This window comes from Marmota monax, unplaced genomic scaffold, assembly GCF_021218885.2.
Source record: "Marmota monax isolate L192 unplaced genomic scaffold, Marmota_monax_Labrador192_F-V1.1 WCK01_AAM20220418_F8-fsc00077, whole genome shotgun sequence".
NCBI classification, from domain to species: domain Eukaryota; kingdom Metazoa; phylum Chordata; class Mammalia; order Rodentia; family Sciuridae; genus Marmota; species Marmota monax.
In genome coordinates, this window is record NW_026694610.1 from 6,562,446 (window position 1) to 6,580,851 (window position 18,406).

Consider the following 18,406-nt stretch of genomic DNA (forward strand, 5'->3'; position numbering starts at 1 on the left):
CTTTTTGTGAACCTTTCTGGTCCTCAAGGCATCCTCTGGTAAGCCATGGTCCTTTAAAGTCTCACCCCTCCCCACAACCTGGTGCTGTTCCAGAATGCAGAGGGTCACAGGGGCTGAGAGTTACAAAATGGACTTGGACCTACAACCATGAGTAACAATGGTGGTTTCTATGGCACCGATGGGCAGAGGAGGCAACTGTTCTTGGGAACTGGTGCTGAAGTGTTTAGCAATCATTTTTCAATGAGAATTGGCAGTTGCCTGCCAGAATAGAATGTTATGTCAGCACAGGTGTCAGAGAATGAGAGCGGTTTCTGAAGGAAATAATGGGCAAATCAGATAGGGCTGGGGAGGGCGAAAGGAAGAGGGCAAGGTGCTATGCAGCAGATAGCTTTAAAAAGTAATTTTTAACCAACATTATTTAGGAGCCTTTTAGAAAGCAGATCCCTCTTTCCCAGAGGCATCTGCCAACTGACAGTCCAACAGGAAAAGAGGAAACTACTTCCGAAAAGGCTTTTAAAAAAAGACTTTTAGAGGCTGTTAAAAAGACATACAAGCACATCCTGTGTAAACCTGTTTAAGCAGCAGTTTATTGCTCAGACTGGGATGCTTCTTAACAGTCAGCTGATTTCCCTTACCTACAAACCCACCAGCCTACCACCTACTATTTAGAGCCAGGTACCTTTAGTTTTCTAGCTGAGCTTCACATGCCATGGAGACACCAACAGTGAGGTCCCTTGTGTGTGGTCTGGAGATGTAGTTTGGATTTTAAGCTTTTCGTCCTTGCAATAAAATATCCTCTGCCCCACGTTTGAATGTCTGCAACTTGTGCTGCCTGGGATGGGTTCTGATGGGTATATTCAGCCTTTATGCTTCCCCTGTCATGTTTGTTTGTTTTCTGTCATCTGTTATCCAGCCAGTGATGTAGTGTGTGGATCGTGTTCTCAGATGTGAGGAACATACATTCAAAATGTCTTCTGTGGGACCTTTGGGAGGCTTTTCCTGGAGACATAAAGCTCCCAGTGAAGAAAAGAAATTACGTTCATCATTGTCCCTGCCATAATTACCACGTGGTAGGCTAGCAAGGAGGACTTGTTGGAAATAAGAGTGAATAAGTGAATCATGAAAAAATGCATGAATGACCATTGGCAAAATAAGAATTGAGACTAGCAAAGGGAGGTGCTCACAGGCACATAGTTGGACTAGAACAGTAGCTGCAACCGGCTAGGAGCCTTGATTCTAGAACTGTAACTCACTTCCCCTGATTTATTGAGGTATGTTTGGTAGTGGAGCTGTTATGTGTGCACACAGCTCATGTGAGCACCACAAAGTTATTCATCCCTTGCTTTTCTCTAGTCTTTACCACGTGGACAAGCATAGGCTGGCAAAGCGGATGGAGTGATATCCAAAGATCAAAGCAACAAACTTCTTACATGGGACATTTGCATGTCCCATTCTTACTTCATCTTGGCTGTAGCTGGTTCACACCGTCACAAACCCAAATGAGAAACCCAGCTTGGGTTGCATATTTTCTGGAGAACAGTGCTGAAGAGGCTCTAAGGAAATTCTGAATTTAATCCACACTTGGCACATTCCCTGTGTCAGCCAAAACACATTTCAGTGAGAAGAATTATGGGCATATTGCCCCCAGTGGCACAGTACATTTGTGACATAAGAAAAAAAAAAGTGGTGGCTTATTCCAATTAGTGAAATATTTTTAAAAAGCTTGAAAAATGCTTAAAAATAACCCAATCCAAGTTGATTAAAAATTCAAAAGAAATAATAACAACAACCACAGTAGCAGGAAAAGAAACAGCTAACATTTTTAGGGTGCTTCCCATAGGCTAGGCATCATATTTACACTCTTCTCAGCATATATCCTAGTCACTCCTTCACAACACTGCTACAAAGTCAAAACTATCACTGTTCTCATTTGGTTGGAGGAAACCAATCTTAAGGAAATGTTCACCAGGGTATCTGTCTTGCAGGGTAGTCACTATATCTACACAGTCAACCTGAGACTCTCTTTGTCACCCAGAAGTGTGACAGTTTAAGAGCTCAATGATAAAGATGCTCTCTTCTTTTGAATTGCAATATAGCTCATCTCCTAATGAAATATGAAGCTTTGATGGTCATGGCTCCTTAATTCTGTCCCCTGAATTCCTTGGGGGTGGGGTGAGGGGAAGAATGTTCTGTTGTATTTAGATTTACAGAGAATTGAACTCAGACTGTGGCCAACTCAGCTGTAAGAGACCACAAATAAAATCCAAGAAAAAATTAAAAGTTAAAAGGGAACATCCCTTTGTGTGGCATATATCACAAGTACATAAATGCATTTATATAAAACATACTCAGAACATCACTTTTATGCCAAATTTCCCAGTTAACAGGGGTGGAACTCTGTAGATTTTTTTATTTTATATTTTACAATTATTTTTTGTACTTTTTTGATGTGGATCCAGATAAACATATGCATTTCACTTATTTGCCTTTCAAATAGAACCTGAAAGAAAAAAAAATCTTAAGAAAGGTCTGGGGTATTTATAGTAAGAAAGAAAAAAGAAAATTATTTTGTGATGCTATTTTTAAAGAACACCTTTTAGAAGTTTCTCAAAGCTCCAGTGGTTAGGACAGAGCTAAAGGCAAAAATATTGCTTAATAAAACACTTTAGAACATGCTAGAAAAGCTGATGCCCAAGCCCCCTGAGAGCAGAGAATGTACTCACATGGCATGGTGTCCTTTGAATCTCTTAAGGTTATTTTCTAAATGAGACTATGAGAACAAAATGAAATTATATTTTCCTTCCAGCTAGTTAAGACTCAAATCCCTAGATGAAAAGAAATGTTTTCTTTTTGGACAGTGATGTATTTCTAGTCAGTCTATTCCCAAAACAAATACACTAAAAACCCATCGCACACACAGACTAAAGGAGAGGTGCAGGATTGCTCTAAATTGCCATTTTTCAGATAACCCTCCCTCAATAGAATAGGGTGGATAGGTTTGGTTTTGTAATCTATTACCTCTAAAGCTGTAGTTTATTAAAGTGGATCCCTTACTTATACAATGCTTATATTTTCACTTAGAGCAATACTGATTCGACGTGACCCAACTGTAGAAGACAGTGCGTATGGATTACCCAGCATCCCTTTCTCACCTTCTTCTGTCTTCCCAATAGAATTCTGGTTTTGTTCAGATATCAGGTAGGTATCTGCTAACACACACACACACACACACACACACACACACACACACTTCAAGGAGAGCTGATTCCAAGAATGGATCTTTAGTCTTAAGGGCCAAATAGCACCTAGAAGAGTGCCCAGGGATTAATATACACTGGGGTGGTCCTAAGACCTAAGTTGGCTCAACCCAACTAAAGGGCACTATTTTTAATCCTTGATTGTGAATTTATTCCATCCCCTTTCAGCTAGACATGAATAAGGAAGCTTGTAGTTTCAATTGCCACTGGCAAACATCTGCCATGGGATGAATGACTGATACTGAGAGAGATCCAGAGTTTTTGGTTATATTATTGCTCTATGGATCTCTGGGAGTCTGCTTTCCTAGAGGCTGTTCTTTATGTAAAAATGATAATTTTATTTATTTTAGAATTCAGTTTGAGATGAAAGTTTTCTTTTACCCATAACCCAAAGGATCCTAATAGACAGACTAAAAACACGTAGTGAAAGAGTAAGAAGTAAGTAATCTGATCTTTAGGATGTTGAACATGAATTAGCTCATTCTCCTGGTTATCTTTTTCCTGTTAATAGGGTTACTTGTTGGCTTCCCCTTTACTCCCACTAGCTTGATCACTTTTGGAAATCCTTTAATTCTCTACTTATTCTAAGGTTAGTGATGTGCAGCATAGGAGAGGACTGCCCCTAACCTGTTTAGATTAGTGGTGCTAATCAGAGATGTTACTGATTGGAAGGTGTTAATCAAAGGAACAGTACAGGGCAGAAAAACTACATCTAATTATTTCAGAACCCATACTCTCTACTGTTCTTTCTTGGAAGCTATAATTTCCCACAGTGGGTCAGATGCAAGAGAAAAATTTGCCAGATGATACCATGGTACCTATTCCTGTTTAGTAAATCCATTTATGTAAAACAAACTAATTTCTGTTTTGGTAATTAGCGAGTTTAGAATTCTTTATGTACCTTTGACTTCAGACTAATGAATATCACATGAAACAGGGGAAATATGAGCCATGATCCAAACCTCTCCCACTTCATCTCATCACCTTACAAGACATTTGGCATGTGGAGATAGAACTTAGCTGAAATGCATACTTCATTGCCAAGCAAGATTTATATGAAGATCCTGTTCTATGCATTGACTGCCACTTAAGAATCAAATGGGACTGCATAATCAGTTGAGTTTAATTCCATCTATTTTGTACAGCCATGTTCAAGGTTACAAGGTATAGAGAATCTGGTATTTGGCTTCCTATAGAACCTGGAGAAACATTTCCAAGGTAGTAATTTAAGAAAAAAAATGATTTTTCTCATAAAACACATACATAAGAGTGTTTCACAGTTTGTTTTGTAGATTCAGTTTGATGTATTACTATGGGTGGATGATAAAGCAAAAGATAACCAAGTTTATCATACTAGCCTATGCCAATGAGAAAAAATATACAGCCACAGTTAACAACATGAACTCATAAATAAAAACTGCAATAATTCTATGCCTGGAGGTAGAGTGACCAAAGAAATGCCAACTTACAGATAAGATATTTAATTATTCTTCTGGGAGAACCATTGCTTATAGTATCTGTAACAATTTTTCAGACATTTGGCCAGAAGCACCACAGTCATCCTAGAGATTTGGGGCATCTTCCTACTGTTGGGTGTACCTGTTTGGACAGTCTAGAAGACTGGCATGGACTTTCTTGCTTCTCAACTATATTCCCACAATGAATCCAAAGGAAATAAGATTAAAAGGAAGGAAAACTAACATCCAACATGAATAATGGAAAATATCAAGGTAGCCCAGAATTTCATGATGAGCAGTCCCCATTTATTCTTTCAACCAACATTTGATGTTTTCTTGCTGTTTTTCAAAAGCAGTGTTAGATCTTAGTACTAAAGTAAGACTCTGTGGCCTTTTTCTTTCTTGAAGCTGTGTGAAAGACCAGATGTTACAATTATGGTGGGGGTGTCTATGGTGGTGGTACCTGCTGGCTGCTTCATTAGGACAGTCACATAGACTTTTTTTTAATCCTATTTTTTTTTTTTAAAGTTGGTGGATTTCAATTTTATTCACTTATTTATTTATTGCAGTGCTGAGAATCGAACCTAGTGCCTCACGCATGCTAGGCAAGTGCTCTACCACTGAGCCACAACCCCAGCCACAGTCACATAGACTTTTTAAAACATGGCTTGACAGCTACACTGACAGTCAGTAAAGACTCTTACACAACCACCCAGTAAGTAATGTAAGTAATGAGGGCAGGATAGGTAGGTGGAGGCCAGGCACCCTTTCCTGACTGATTCTTGACCTTTTCTCTGAAGGGTTCGAGATTTGGCTTGGTGAAGATGAGTGGTGACACAGGGGTGGGGTGATAACGCCAAGGTCGCGGGTTCTTCCCCCGTACGGGCCACCAAATGCCGCAGTCTGGCTGGGCACAATCAGGAGCCACTTGTCAAAAGAAACTAACTTTATTTTTAGAACCACACATGCCAAACAAAACAGCCTCTCAGGAAAAACCCTCAGAGCCTCAACTGCCACCACCGGCTTTCCACAAGCCTCTCTCTCCCACACAAGCTTCTCTCCACCTCCCACAATCCTCCTGCTCTTGAGGCCGATTGGCTGGGTCACGTGGGCGGAGCCAAAAAAGTCCCCCAATGAGCAGCTCCGTGGTCTGAAAGGGCAGGGAAACAGCCCAATGAGCATCACCGCAGAGGAGCCAATCAGCTAGATGTTGCTGGGGCCGCTGTGAGCCAATCATCAGCCGGCAGCTGGAAGTTTGCTGGCAGCTGGAAGTTTGCTGGGGCCCCTTCGGCTGTGGCTCTCAACAGTGGGGGGTGTCAGCTACCAAGACAGCTTGTTCACATGCACACAAGCTGACTGTGCACAGGATTTGGTGTCAACACATTAAACTCTAGATATAACAATGGTAGATCCTAATCTACTTAGTGACTAAAAGACTGAATCCTGACAGAACACCCCTCTATGCATGGAATGAGTTTATAAAATGACACCAACAGTTATGTTAAATATTGAATACATAATACACCCAGACTGGTATCAAAGTATTGTGTCATTCAAGGCACCCACCACAACTTGCACAAAAATGTTCATTAAATGGTTATTGAATTGAAATGCCATCACCTAAATCCCAAATTTCAACTAGTCTTCCATGAAATGATTTCTTGCTGAAAGGTATTTCTCCTGATAGTAAATATACTGTTTTGAGATTTACGACAAAATCCCTAGAGATTTATGAATTAGAGAAAGAAAGAAATACTATGAAAAATATTCTGAGACATACTGTCAAAAACGTAAAACTATTTTAAGATTGTTGTAGTGAAGATGGATGTGGTGGTTCTTTCTATGATGGGCAGGAGGTCAAAAGCCAAACCTAAAAATGAGCAGAAACCCTACTAATCATGATGTAACCTGAAACAAGAAGCCGATTTCTGTATTCATGGAAGATGTAAACATGGGGCAAAGAGAAAATAGAATTAACTCTGAATGTCCCGCTCACAAAGCTGGTATGGTTGATCTTGAATGGAGTGTGAGGAAGGAAGCCATTTCCCCTAAGTTTCTAGTGTAGATTTGTCCAATTACCTATGGTTTCTCTAGTACTAAGGATGGCAGGAGAAGTGCTCAATAAATATGAAATGGATAAATTAATGAATGATGAATATGAATCTACCAAACATTCTGCCCAGGTCTCCCTTGGGATCAACAGTAAGTGATTACAAGACTGACTTAAAGTGAAGAGCCAGGCCTTGAGCAAAAAGGCCTCCGTGAGGCTGAAATCATCTGCTTGGGCTGTAATTAACTGATCTCACATTACAGAATACATTGATATCCTCATTGAAGGATGAAAAAAAAAAAAAAAGAAGAGTTTTCTTTCTAACTGTATTTTTGAGTCATGAGAACTGTGTACATTGCACATTTGTTTACAATGTTTACCCCTGTACCTTTGACTTTTTTGTATTTGAGAAACATCTTTCTATCTAGATCTATCCATCTGCCTATTTAATCTATTATCCATCGATCCATCCATTATTATTATTATTATTTTGCTTTTATACATGTAACACATACATTTATATTAGGTACAAAAGGCACAAGGATATAATAGCTAGGATTTAGTTTTGGTCACATGTGTGGCTTTGGGCAAATTGTTGAACTGCTCTGTTCCCCAGTTTTATCTTTAAAATTGGGAAGATGGACAATATTTACCTCAGAGCCTTGTTGAGGTCATTGAATTCATGTAAGACCTTTAGAATAGCGTCTGACATACTGTTAAGTGCTTTCTAAGTGTTAGCTATTATTTTTATACTACTTTATTTCCCCAATCATCTTGCTCATTTTTCTCCTTAAGTAATAGAATCAAAAATATTTTCCAGAGAATATTTAGGATCATTTGAATAAGGGGTGGGAAAAAAAAGTCATTCACTTAGCAAATAAGCAATTGCCTCATTTATCAGAGAAAATATATAGTAACACACATGGGTACTAAAATCGTAAAAGAAAAAAAAAATCTTGGAAAGGACAATGTTTGGTTTAGGTTTGAATTTTCCAAAATAAAATATGTTGAAAGTGTAAACTCAGAGGTATATTCTGTTTCCAAAGACAATTTGAGAATTAAAAAATCAAAATGACAGACGTCTGCTAATCTGCTTAGGAAGGCATAAATTGTTAATCAGGCTCCAGGCGACAATGCTTAATACCAACTTTAATAAAAGTCTGCCTGGAGGAAAGAGAGGGCTGGTGGCTGGGCTTTGAAAGCTGGGCAGCCCTATCAACCCTGGTTCCTTTGGCTCTCAGGACATCATGGAATCAGTTTCTTTTGAAACAGACTCCTCCTAAAGAAGTCAGAGTTATTAAAAATTAAGTTGTCAGCAAGGCTAGAAAAATCATATTTCCACTGGCATGAATGAGCTTGAAAAGGAAATAAGTTGGGAAAATATTTATTTAAGAGAATCTTTTGGAGCTTGCATGAGAATTTGACCCAGTGAGAATTTATTGGGCATCTATACTAACAGTTTACTAGTTGCCCACACCTCAAAATTCTGAACTTGAAATGGAAAAGTGATATTTAAAACCGTTTTCTAGTTTCCCCCAACTTGGGTTTATCTATTCTGTAAAGCATCTTCTGTATCAGGTGGGCAGGGAATCAAATAAAGATTTTCCCAAAAGTCTCGGCTGAATATCATTCTTAGGAACACTTGTCAATCAGCTAAAACCTAAATGGGGAAGTGTCTGACAGGCAGAGCATCTCTTTAGCATGCAGAGCCTTCAGAGCTGCTTTTCTGGATTGTTCAGTTTAACCCTGTATAAATTTCTCTCCTTGCTTTAAAGTCTCTCTTCAAAACCATTATGGATATTAGTGTATATTTCTTAATTTAAAAGTAGGGCAAGCCTGGTTCTTGTCTTCTGTGACTGGCTTCTCTAATCAACCATGATGAAAAGATTATCAGAGAAAAAAGGAAAAAAATAAGTCATTTAAAAATCTATTTTAGCTTAGTGGCAAATTGGGAAGCAAACATATGCTCTACTAATGTTCAGAACATCCGGGGTGCAGAACAAACTTTTTGTTCTCTAATGCCCAATTAGTCTAGCCTGGGGTCTCAATAATTTCTCTTCTGTCCACCACATAAAACTCTTTCATTACATCACATTAAACTCATTTGTTTGAGAGTATTTTATTCTTATGTATCTTGCAACCTCACATTTTAAATGAAGCCACTGTCCTATTTAGTGTCCCACTTGGGGACAAAGTGCTTATTTGGATTAGCACAAGACATCTTGCACTGCTTACCCCCTTTTTGTGGTCAACTCTTTAATTAATTGTTTTTCAGGACACAAAGTATGTGCCATTTAAATTCAAGGAGTGGGGAAGTTCCCTCAGAAAAATAAAACCACAGTGTTCTTTGGAAAGATAGTTTGGAATATGGTAGCAAAAAATTATAAGGAAACTGGAGGAGGAAAATGCAGCATGACATAAATATGTTAAGTATAAGATCTGTGCTTGGCATGCCTGTACTTCTTTTTTTTTTCTTTTCCAAAGACAGTTTACTTGCAGATAAACATTTCCACAAATGCAAAAATTACTATAGAGCTGGTACTTTTGGTATCCGAGGGTGGTGGGATGGGATCACTGCACTTGAGTAACTAGTAAGGAACCACACTTCATTCTTTTGTCTTAATTAAGACCTGGCCCAAACATTTCTCTCCTCTCCTGTCCTCTTCTCTCTCTTTTTGATAAAAAGCAGTCAAGTCAGAGAATAAGACTCTGGCATTGATATTTATCACAAGGCCATCCTCATAGAATTAATTCTTTATGAAACACTGACAAAATCCTAACTAGATACTTTTAAACAAGTAGTTTAATTTGAGAATAATTGCTGGAAGATATAGTAGCTTGACTTGGTTCAAATTAGGATTCATCAGTAATGTAAGACTCATGAGGGGTTTTATCATTTTGCATTGGTGATTTCTTAGTCTGACCACACACCATTCTGATTGGTGTTAAATTAGAACCTGTTGCTAAGGAGAGCTCAGAATATTTTAGTTGAATATGAAATTGAACAGTTTCAAACATTTTATAAGATGGATGATAGTGGATTAATGAAACTCTGTCTCTTTAAAATTCTGAAATAGGAGGTGTAAGCTTTGCAGTTAAAAATATAATCTTATTTTCATGACTAAAATCTGTACTATATCCTAAAAGGCAATCGCTTTTTTTTTTTTTTTTTTTGGTACCAGGGATTGAACTCAGGGGCACTCGACCATTGATCCACATCCCCAGCCCTATTTTGTATTTTATTTAGAGACAGGGTCTCTGAGTTGCTTAGTGCCTTGCTTTTGCTGAGGCTGGCTTTGAACTCGTGATCCTCCTGCCTCAGCCTCTAAGATTGCTGGGATTACATATGTGCACCACCACACCCAGCAGGCAATTGTTTTTAAAGCAAAAATGTGTACCTTAAAATACAAATCAATGCCTTATAAAAATTTTGTTTTTCCATAATTATTTAAAGTTTGTTTTAGGGGAAAAAGAGACACCCCTTTCACGAATTATATGGGTACAGTCAGAAGTGTTAGATAAAACTTTTCACTTCCCAGTAAATCATCCATTATGTAGTCAAGTGGGCAGACGTATTGCTTCTGACACACTCCGACTAGGAGTTTGACAAAACACATGTTTAGAGGACCTGTTAATTTGGTCAAAGATCATATTAATATTCTAACATTAATATTAATGTATATAAGTTTTAATGAAGGGACACAAGGATACCTTTTGATTTAGTTGTTTTAGTTTAGTTTGTCCTTTTGGCTAGTTTAAATATAATTACTTTTTGCTCATCCAACTGGGAAAGAAAAGAATTAAGTCAATCACTTTTTTTTTTTTTATAACAAAGCCATCCATTATCTAACCCATTTGTCATCAGACTTTCAGGTTTCATGGAACATTAACAGTTTTATTTTTAAAGAGTGGGGGGAAGATGACATTGGATTGCTTGCTAGATTTTAATTTTGCTAAAGCAAAAACCAGCATAATCTACCCATACATATGCTTCCATGAAAGAATTGACATTTTAACTCCAAAAGAAGTGGGAAGTTCACTGAGTTTTTAAAATAAAATAAGTTGGGACTTAGGAAAAAATACAACAGGTTGTCATCATTTTTTATATCTGTTCATTGGCCACTAAACTTATTTTGAAAGGTCGACACTTGACTTTGGGTATCCTGGGAATCACTGATTTGTTTAAGGCTCATTTACATGTGTCCCCCAAGCAGAGGTCAAAATTATAAAGAAAATTTTTAATTTTTCTTTGCAATAGGCGTTTTACAAAATGTACAAACACATGAAAATCCCGAAGAAGCCTATATCCTTATTTTTGCTATTAAGTTTCCATGTCTACTCCTTCATGGAATACTTATAAATAACAATATTGTAGATTTAAATTTCCTCTTTAATTTTTAATGCTGGAATTAAGTGGAGATGACAAAATGCAATGACATCCGGCACCAGAAATCAAGCTTCAAAAGAGAAAGATAGAGATAAAAGAACAAAATGAATTTAGTACATCCATGGATAAGTTACTTCATCTCTCTGGGTATCAGTTATCTCATATGTAAATGATGGGTGTTGGGTGAAGCCATCTCTAAGCTCCTTCCTGTGTCTTATATTCTCTGATTTTATTTCTAATTATCAAACTTCCCTTGAAGGCTAGATTAACAACATGACTTTTTGAATGGGGGCAATAGAAAGAATAGAGTCTAATGAAAATGGCTCATCAAATGTCAATCATCTATAGAGTGAATTAAGAGGGTTTCTCCTTCCTTCCTTCTCTTCCCCTTCCCCATCATTTCCTCATTTTCTTTGTTTTTGTGTTTTGTGGGGTGTTTTATGGTGTGTGTGTGTGTGTGTGTGTGTATGAGTGCATGGGCACACGTGTGGAATTTTACTTGGTAAACAAATAATTCAGAACAAATACTGAATTATGATCATAATGAGGAAACATACTTATGATCATAAAAGAAGAAAATAATCAATTTTATTTACCAGATAAAGAAGGTGGTAAATACAAGCTTACTCAGCTTTACCTAGACACCTAGATGCTATGGACATAGTGAGGCATGTCCATGTGCTGAGAATGGACTGATGTCCTTAGAGGACACTGTGAGGTTGGGATGTCCCTTCACCATCAATGAAATGAACAGTTCTCAATTCTAGCTACTTTTCTGAAGTACCCTTTCCATCATGACACTCTCTCTGAAGGCAGGATATGATACTTTACTCTCCCATAAAAAGTACCATCATTATGTTCAGACAAATGACCTACACAGTGCTTTTTAGTACACTTACACACTTTAATGTGTGCTTGCAAATGTTTGTTTTTTAAAAAAATAAAAACCTAAAAACATTTTCTTAACCTTAAAATGTACCTTTCTCTGGCCAAAATAATAAAGTCCCTCCCAAGTCCTCTGCTGCTCTGTATTTCTCAGTCACACTTTCCCTTCTAAGATCTCACAAGTATTTGTGAACATTCATTAAATGCTTCGCTCAGATGGAGATTCCCTGGAAATTCAAACCAAAAGAGGGCTAAATAAAGAAGATAAGAGTATAAAATTTCCATTTTGACTTATTGTGTCTTTACTGCTATGCAAAAATTCATGTAAAATACTTAGAACAGTGTGTGACATACAGAAGCTTAGAAGGTTAGTCTATTATTTTTTATCATTACTATTATTTGGATATATAAACATTCTGAGAATACTCATCATTATTTTTTTTAATCTTGGCTGAATACTTATAAATAACAATATTGTAGATTTAGATTTCCCCTATACCGAGTATGGTTGTGGGGGTATTCTGTCTTGGTAGTTCAGTCTTTCATTATGTTAAATCATACACGAGGTCCAAAAGGGTAATAAATGGAATATTTGATCTGTATCATTTTTTGTATACTTTAGATTTCAGAATCAAAAAATATATCTATTTAGCTTGCAGGACAAAAAAATAATACAAGGAATGAGTTAGTATTATTCAAAGCACTAAGAAAACAACTTCCTTGATTCCGATGGAATTTCAGGCCACATTTTAAAAAACATACTCTCTGGTTAATTTATGACCCATCCAACATCGTCTCCTTTAGATGGTGATTTTTTTAAAGGGTAATTTTCGAGTAGAGGAGTGTATACAAACACATTAATGATGTAATCATGTTATAAGGTTGTATTTAATAGCACCATTTATAAAGAGGAAATATATTTGTGGAGAAGTGGCAATTTTAATTCTTTTGCTTCCTTCACAAGTAAATATTTACCTCCTCGCCTGTTAACATTTTACTCCCTTGGACATCTCCTCAGTTTAATGTTTTCTTGCTATTTGCCATTACTATAACTTATTAGGTCTCTTGAACATCTTTTGACTAGATCTACCCACTTAGGAAATGACAGAAGGAGAAAAATACTATCTTTCAAGGGATGAAATATGAAGATAAATCATACCCTATGGTGTGGCTAGCTTCATATTCTTCATCTTCTTTAACACTACACATTTTAGTAAAAGCTTATGATCTAGGCTGCCTACTTATACTGTAAACCAAATTTAATAGTAACTTCCTGGCTTTAATTAAACTCCTCTCCTTATAAATCTCAGCAAGGTGATCAGATTTCTGGAGAAAGCAAGTACACAACAGTGTTAACATAAAGGTATTAAACAGATTAAGCAGACATAATCTCTAATATTCTGCAGGAGGGAAAGTCAGCACTCTGCACAGGTACCCATTCTACATTCAAGAGCGTATGCCCAGAGCATCCAGCCTTCAGTGAGTTTCTTTGCTAGAAGAGTTGAACATTTCTTGGACAGTTCAGTTTTGAACAACTAGACCACAGACTTAAGATGGTTTCTTCTGGCTCAACAATTTTTGGCTTCTACAAGTTGATACTATTTCACTTTCCTAGTAAATGGAATCACACCATCTTTTTGAAGGATTATCTGTACTTTCCCCTTCTTTCCTTATCTACCTTCTTTGTGGGTGATAGTGTTACAAAGACTATATTCTGTGGATTCAGTCACTAATTAGAGAGAACCTGAAGTTCCTCATAGGACTGCTTTGAAAAAGGGAGGCTTCCTTAGGAATAGGGTCTTTTAAAAGTGCAGACCAGTTCATCTTTTCAAGAAGCATGCTCAAACAAAAATATTACTGTTCAGATCTAGAAAAGAGTCCCAATTTCTCATCTGTCCTCAAAATATAATAGAAATCCCCATGAAGGGGGAAAGAAAGAAAGAAGGAAGGAAAGAAAGAAAGAAAGAGCCTGAAAAGAAAATCAACCCATTCCCTATGCTTCTATATTTCTTCTCTCATATTTGGAACTTTCAAACTGGGTACCCTGTGGGTATATGTGTTTAATTCCCATTTTTCCTGCAGTTCTTCTATCACTATAATGTTCTTGAGTCTTTGTATTTAGTATCATTATTTGGAAAAGAATTAAGCCAGAGAAAGTTTAATTATCTACATTTTTACTTTTTGTGAAGCAAATAATGTAGGCTCAGTAGACACTAGCTAGGCTCAAACACTGTTCAAAATGCTGCTCAGACTGTCACTGCTTGTTATTTTTATAAACCAGACCCTAATTCTGATGGACCCCAAAGAACGGGCTGCAGTGACTAAGGAAGCAGCACCAGGTAACTGGCTTCTGCTGGATGTTATCTCATTTGGAACACATTTCAAATTTTAGAACAGATTTTTAAATTGGATGTTGAAACCTGCAGACTGTCAGCAGAAGAGGCTGATTCGCCCTATAGTACTTATCTTATTCCAAGTTCCAGGCAGTTTTTTAAGAGAGTAGGTTAGCTAAAATGTGTTGTGGATATATCAAAGAGAAATTACAACACATACACACAACAACAACAACCAGAATAGGGGCAACACAAGCACCTAAACACCTTGTGGGCTATTTATATATGATTATTATTTTCTGCAAATATGTATTTAGTGGTGGGAATTCTTCAAGTGATACTTTCTGAGTCATAACTATAAGGTTATTATAATTATGAGGTTAATTGGAATTTAGAAAGTAGATCCTTGACAAGGTCAGAAATAGGCAAATCTTACACTGAAGGTAGTGAAATCTTTATTATCATAGAGCAGATACTGAAAATGTATATACCCAGCAAAGTATAAAAATAGACACAATTCTCTTAAGTAAGGGAACTATAGGAATGATAGTAATCATGGCTTTGACCTGGCATGAATATCAAGATGGTGCTTGCAGAATGCTAACTTTTCTATGGAGAAAAGGTTACTCTTATGATCTTATGAGTAAATGAGCTACAGGGAGAAATGCATGGAGTGACCCACTAGAGGTCCCTTCCAACTTAAAAAAAGTTTCACTAGTTCAAAAGATGCAGCGTTAGCAAGTTGGCATTCATGACTGCAAAACAAGTAGGGCCAGAAAGGGGACCAAACAGTAATTCCTTGGGAAGATACATATTTGTCACAGTTTATCTCTCTTCCTCTCTCTTTTTAATCCCCCTTGTGAGGCAGTTACTCAATTAGACTAATTAGACATTTAGAACTTGTTCCAACTTACTGATACAGTAAGGAAGCATCATTTCATGCCTTGTGATAGTAGCTGCACTTTCTAGAAATTTTAGCTGTTTTCCAGTATCTCAAGCAGTATTTTGCAAGATAATTTTTTTTTTCTTAAAAGGGAAGAATGCCTCACAGTAAGTTTCTCTTTGCAAAGCTGATGGAAGTGGTGGGAGGAGGTAAAGGTACATATTTTTGGTAGAAAATGATTTTGTTTCCATATATTATCTTTGCAGAGTTAGCACTGAGAAATGTAATTGCAATAAATTGGTGTAAAAGCCAGCTAGTAAAGGGATTAAAAGTCCCTCTAGAGACACCAGCCTGTCTCCTCTAATGGCACCAAAAGATAATTGTGGACAAATAAGATAGAACTAAATCATTGCCATTTTCCTTTAAAAATGTGCTGCTACCTCATATATATATATATATTTTTTTTTTCTGAAGAAACTGGTTACTTCCTCTGCTTCAAATGTAGTGGCATGAACCATCGAACTAGGTAGGAAGAGAACTGCCTTTTATTTTGCCCCAATATCTTTTTAATTAGAACACAGCAAAAAGCAAAAGGGGATGATGTACAATCCTAGTGATCGTATTTTGCAGTCAATTGTTGGATTTCTTTTAAGTTTTTGAGCTGTGCATTGAAAATTTGGCCTCTGGCATATACTTTGCCCTCCTCTTTATGACATCATGAAGACATCTGCTTGATCATATCCCCTTTCTTCACATAGCTGGTTTTCCGGTTCTTTAAAATAGCAAACACAGAGCCCTGCAAGTGCTAGTACACAAAAGGCGATGCTCAAGCTAAACTGAAAGAGATTTTTTTTTTCTTTTCTTTTCTAAAGTAGAATCCTGAGGGTTTTCCTTTTCAGGTAAATCTGTCGGCAAGAAAAGAAAGGAAATAAGCAGCCCTTGGCCACCATTCACACAAACGTATTCGTTACTCATTCTTGGAAGAGTTGTGCATTAACTAGGTGTATCTCTGGGTTCCTTCCCCAACACCAGGAGGAGTTTGCACTCCCTGGATAATTAACCAGTTAGAAAGCCCATATTTTGTGACTGCACCCCACTTCTCCCCCAGCAGCTACATGTGTACACCACAATCACTCCAGCAACATTGTTGCGGGGGTGGGGGGGAACCACACAAACACACGTAATAAACGTTTTCTTTCCCACATTTTGTGTTTCTGTAAGTGAAAATGAAGATGGCCTGGAAACATGGGATGATGAACCTCTACACTGTAACTATCTTAATTACGATTTCTTTAAAACAAAAAAAAGTGAAAGAGGAGAAAATGTAAGGCTATTCCTGATGATTAAACTTCTTGGTTCTCGTTCTCAGTAGTAGTTAACTCAGGTGACTAGCTCTTGTACTCACAGAGACCTGCATTTAACTCCCCATAAAATATGGATTTTATTGCAGCAGCGACAACAGTTCTCAGTACCATGCTGACCTCTTCAGCATCTCCTATCTCGAGATGTATGGTAACTCTTGGCAGGAGAATATCTAACTACAGAAGTAATCCCAGCTCTGCAACTGCTGCAGTACACAACATTGCAACACCCCCTTTCAGTAAATTCCGGATGAACGCACTGGGGGCTCCACTTTTCTTGCATCTGACACCTAAAAACCATGAGCTTCTTGCCAACCAGTCTGAGAAAGGCGTTATCCACCCCCCCAGATTTGTGCCTGGCTAGCTATGGAAGAGAACAGGCGGGCTGCGTCTTGCACATGACTTTTCCCTGGACAGTGTGCTCCATTTTCGGAGTCCAATGTTGGACTTTCCTTGCAACCTAAGCATTTGTGTCCTACGTGAACCGGCAGACGTTGCCCCGAACACGCAAGCTAACAGTTCGCTTTAGGCTCCTTCTCTCGGCCAAACCATCGTTTTAGTTTAAGTTTTCCTTATTGGGAGCATTCCAGAGTTTTCAGACTACCTGAATTTCTGCGTTACTCCCAAAGCCAAGAGCTATAACTCAGCCCAAGCAGGCACCACATAGACCCTTGTAATGTGAGCAGGTGAAAATAAATCAAGCCCCGAACAGTTCCACCGGTCCTACACGCACCAGCGCCCTTGGTAATTGACCAGCCAACTTTGCAAATGCTGGAGCTCCCCTGGCAGCCTCCGCCGGCGGAGAGAAACGTAGCTGGTTCACCCCCGGACCCGCTCCATGTGCCTCGGTCAAACCCCACGGCAGATCGGTCTTACCAGCAGGCGGAGGAGCGGCGCCCAGGCTCCCCGGGAAGCGGCGCCGGTCCTGGGCAGGGGCAGCAGCGCCGCCAGCGCAGCCGGACCCGCGCTCCCGCCCCAACCCCGGCTCGCAGGCTGAGCATCCCTCCCAACTCCGGCGCGCGGCACCCACCCGGCGGAGAGGGATCTCTCTCTCTGATTGGCTTCCATCAACGCTACAGAATTAAAAAAAAAAAAAAAAATGGAAAATGCATGCACATCCACCAGCACCGTCTACGGAGACCGAACGCACCTCTGCTCGCCTTCCTGTGCCCGGGAGACCCTGCGACCCGCCCCGGCTGCTCTTGCCTCTGCCGCCGCCGCCGCCGCCGCCGCGGTCGCGGGCACTGCGTTCTTACTGTCGCGGCTGAAACTGCAGCTCCCGGGATGGGAAGGTTACGGGCTCCGGAGAGCTGGCTCTTGTGGGCACACACTGATTTGCAAGTGAATGAAGTGGGAGGGAGCAAAGAGAGGAGGACTTTGTTAAAGAGGCCCAGAGCCTGCCCCCGCCCGCCCCCTCCCCTTGACAGAATGACTCCCAGTGTTTGAAGTCCTGAGCAATTCGCTCTCTGTAACACTCCCTCAGCCCCAGGCTTTTCCTTCGTTTTCTTTCTTTCTTATTTATTTTTTTGGGGGGCGGATGGGTGGGTTATGACATATTGAAAACTTGTGCGACTTTATCTGATCCCTTTTGTATGTTGTCAAAATGTACCTTGTACTCTTATCAGCAAAGGTCTGATGTTCTTTTTTATTCGACCAAGCAATTACGATTCCCAGGGACACGATACCGAGTCTTGCTGTGCGTTGGCCAGCTTCGTGAGATAGCACGCGTAACATGCACACACACAGAACAACCCCGGTCTCCTGAGATGGCAATACCGACTGCTGTTGTTTGC

The 18,406-nt window shown here is 38.9% G+C and overlaps 1 protein-coding gene across 3 annotated transcripts in view; it reads right to left on the minus strand.

Moving 5' to 3' along the window:
* Cdh6 (cadherin 6) overlaps positions 1-17,948 on the minus strand; it is a 123,289-nt gene extending 105,341 nt beyond the window's left edge. For 2 of the 3 annotated variants that reach the window (XM_046422311.2, XM_046422312.2), the window contains exon 1: positions 17,764-17,948. The gene's annotated coding sequence lies outside the window, so the exon portion shown is untranslated. Of the gene's footprint in view, positions 1-17,489; positions 17,608-17,763 lie in introns of those variants that run through there. The other variant, XM_046422313.2, reaches the window with a different exon arrangement.
* Positions 17,949-18,406: the final 458 nt, after the last annotated feature.